The 3,785-nt window shown below is 41.1% G+C and overlaps 1 long non-coding RNA gene across 1 annotated transcript in view; it reads right to left on the bottom strand.

The window, feature by feature from the left end:
• The window catches only part of LOC108448874, an 18,549-nt gene that overhangs the window by 6,731 nt on the left and 8,033 nt on the right, over positions 1 to 3,785 (bottom strand). The window contains exon 3 of the long non-coding RNA XR_001864932.1: positions 1 to 1,235. This exon is cut by the window's left edge and continues 5,526 nt beyond it. This is a non-coding gene — a long non-coding RNA (uncharacterized LOC108448874). The remainder of the gene's footprint in view (positions 1,236 to 3,785) is intronic.

Raw genomic sequence — 3,785 nt, 5'->3', positions numbered from 1 at the left:
TTCAGCCCAGGCCAAGCTGCAAATGTTATTTTACTTTAAGTTACTGATAGTGTCACTGATGGTTTATCATTCCCAGGTTGGTATGTCTTTACTCTGATTTAAATTGGTAACAGGCTTGGATCTCATTTGTAATTGCACTTTGAGTCTGGCTGCCTGGTTATTGTATAGGCAAAACTACTGGTGTGCAAATCAGGTCATAAACCACCACTCAGCCAGGTCATTTAGAGGAACAGCTAAAATGTCATGTATGTTACTGTCACAAGCATCACTCCTAATAATTGTGTACTCCCTTAAATATATATTTTTAGGAAGTTTTGTTTAAAAACCAGGTTGGAGTTCTGATATGACCTGACAACAAGGTATTTAACAGAGCTGCGTTGTCTCTAATGTCCCTCTTTTGCATCCTTTCAGGAGCAAGAATAGATTAATCACCATCGTGACATTAGAAAATGTGGAGATTGGAGAGACTACGTGAAATAAATTGGGAATGGCAGGATAAGTACTTGAATTGACAATACAGGAACCACTGGGCCTGTCACACCATTGCTGAGAGAATCGACAAAGCACCTCATCGGCTGTGAGTGCTGGAATTAGAGCTGCAGCCTCACCTCCACACAGCCCAGCTCAGGCAAAATTAAGAAACTTCAGCCATGCCTTGATGGGTGATCGTACGGCCCCACTGCTGCTCAGTCTTCAGTGTACTTCACCTGCCATTTGAATGTGTGTTTTCTTTGTAAAAGCCTCAAATGCTGCAGCACCAATGTGTCAGAGTGCCTTCTTGAACAGAATGACCTCCCAGCCAAAAAGCTCTTCATCTGACCTTGGTCTTGATGCAAGAATGGTGTAAAAATAGCATACAAGAAAAATGTTACATGTTACTAAAAAAAAAATGTGTAAAAAGAATTACTTAATTTAAACAAGAAACTGAACAAATAGGCAACCTATTAATGTGTTTATAATCTTGAGGTGAGGAAGGGAGTGACATTTCCAGACATTTTATCTCGGCTGCGACACAAGGTGAACCAGAAGGAAGCACGACCTTGGCATTCAGCAGACACAGACTGCAGATCCAGAGCATAGTCTCCTCCACCATCAGCTCTAACCTGCCAGGCCACCTTCTCTGCTGTGAGGGGAGCAGGCTCTGAAGTTCACCCAGGAGCACCATTCTCTGGGTTTCCTTGGAGGATGATGACCCATGACTGCAGGAGGCACACACCCTCTGGACAAACCATTGCCTGCAAAAAGACCAGGTAAAACAACCAAGAATTACGTGTGCAGTCTGGCAATAAGAAGGTGGGAAGCAACCAGCAGAATTTCCAAGTAAATCATGGCAAACCAATCTGTCAAGATAATTAGCATGGAGACAAGGGGGAGCGGTAGATGTGATACATCTTGGCTCAGGAAGGCTTGTGACACTGTCCCATTTAACTTTCACATGAGCAAAATGAGGAAATGGAAGCTAAATGAAAATTTACCACAAAACTACACTCTCAAAATTATTATTGGCAGCTCAGTGTCAACCACAGCCCTGTCCTGTAGCCCATCATTCTGCTGTCAGGGTGGATAATTCACCTACAAAACTGCAAATACATGGCTGAAAGGGGCACCTCACTGAGGGTAACAGCATCACAGCTCAAGATAACCTCCCCAGATAGAAGAACTCACCCAACATCCCTATGGTGTAGGTCAATAAATCTACCTGTGGAACATCACAACCCAACAAGTAGGTTGAGGCTCCTTAAAGTCATCCCTTTTCTACTTGGAAGATGAGGCAGTTCCTTTCCTTGTGAGACCTTCTGCGGAGCCTGCCTTGAGAGATTGTCCCTGCAATTAAAACTAAGAGAGCTTTTCCAGTGACAGTTTGGGTCCATCTGTGCCTCATTTCTGGATGGATGGTGCTGTGCCTTGTTCCTGGCCCTGTGCTGCTGGTTCCTGAGGGTCCTGGGTGCTTACCCTTATCCCCAAACTTGGGCCACAAACCTTTTTCAAGTGAGACCAAGTCTTATAAAAATCAAAGTTTTTTCCCAAGTTTTTACCCTATCCTTCAGTTCTTTCATTTTTGGTGACTGTATTTTTTTACCTTTTCCCATGATATTGCCTTTAAAATACCATAAACAACATTTCAATAGATAAATAATTTAAAGAAAAGCAAATAGGTGCTTTATGAGAGTACCCAGCTGCTCAGCCATCCAGCAAGGCCTGTAGACTGGGGGTAGTGGAGGCCTGATTGCCCATTAAAGAGGCCCACATTCCACGAAGCCACAATCAAAGCTCTCTGGAGAATCAAGCATTGTGTCCATGTGTAATATGTCAGCTATTTGACAGCAGAGGAAACACTCTAAGAAATGAATGTGTTTTACTCTGTTCAGTGACATTGCTAATGACTCATGCAGGATTATGGGTAACAAACCTTTGAAATGAGAGGTTGAGTTGTACACTACATTATACATCTGAATTTCATGGTATATTAGTGACAGCGATTGGTAATACAATATGATGGGGAATTGCTAACATCAGAGAGAAGTTAATATGATGCACTGCAATTTCTTGAAGAGTCCCATACTTTTTTTAGCGCCACCCATAATCTGCTCATTATGGTTTGGCAAAGAGCAATCCTTCTGGTGGAGCGGCACCAGCACCCCGACAGCTGCTCATAAATTTGAATGGAAGATACGCAATCTAAAATGTTCATGTTTCCACGGATAGTTACCCAGTTGTATCTCCCCTAAGAAACAGGTGATTTTTTAACCTCCTGCCACAGTTTGTTTCTGCTGATATTTTCTCTCTCCAGATAAATCTGATGCCATCTTGTGTCTTAAAGCATTTCTTCCTCATCTTGTTCTATTAAAAGGGCTGATACAGTCTACATGCACCTTAACTAAACACCAGTTAATGGAGTGTAACTAAGAAGAATTAATATATTTACCATAAAAAAGTATTTCTATACCATTAAAATTAGAGTCAAATGTCTCACATAAGGCATTAAAATTATAAATGTGACCACAGATTTATGTTTACAGACTCTGTCAAATCCCATGGCCGCATATCTCCTCAGTCACTCCTGTTGCAAACAGCATAAACAAATGTTTAAACTATTTATGTGATAGTAACCTGGAATATTCTGTGGCTGTTTTACAAGGCTGGTAAATAACCATCTGACCTTTTTCACTTGTAGAAGACTTGGTTTTTCCTGCAGGAAGAGCCCATTAATAGAGAAGAGTCCTGGAGTGATGACCTTGAAAACCCAACCCCACATACCCATTAAGCAGAAGCACCAAGACCATCGCATTCACAGGAACTTGAAATGGGAGTCATTCCTAGGATAAGGAAGTCCACTGAAAACCACAGCCGAGCAAGAACTGGATGGTAATGATGACGAGTAAATGGAAGAAAGTTTCTCCCTCCAGCATTAAATTCAAGCCCTGACCTTTTCCAATGTAATGACTAACTCAACCTTTGCATAATAACATGGGTGATATTTGGAGAGTATAACATATGTGTCATTTTAATTAATTGAACAGAAATAGATTCACAGAAGAAAAATGAATTAACCAATCAGCAATCACCTTTATATCTATTTGATGTCAGAATAATTAGTTTATTCTCGTAATCTCTTGACCCCTCTAGAAATCATAACCTTGATGACCTCCTTGAGAATGGGAGCTCATTTGAATAGCACCATAATTGTGCTCTGGGTGCATTATCCTCTAGTTGTAATTTTATTAAGGTAATCTTACCCCTTATTATTATCTCTCTCTCTGATAGGTTGACCCAAACCTTGGGAA

This window comes from Corvus brachyrhynchos, unplaced genomic scaffold (genome assembly GCF_000691975.1).
Source record: "Corvus brachyrhynchos isolate BGI_N302 unplaced genomic scaffold, ASM69197v1 scaffold220, whole genome shotgun sequence".
Classification (NCBI taxonomy): Eukaryota; Metazoa; Chordata; class Aves; order Passeriformes; family Corvidae; genus Corvus; species Corvus brachyrhynchos.
The sequence above is the reverse complement of the archived record's forward strand: the minus strand, read 5'-3'. Positions and strand labels throughout refer to the sequence as shown.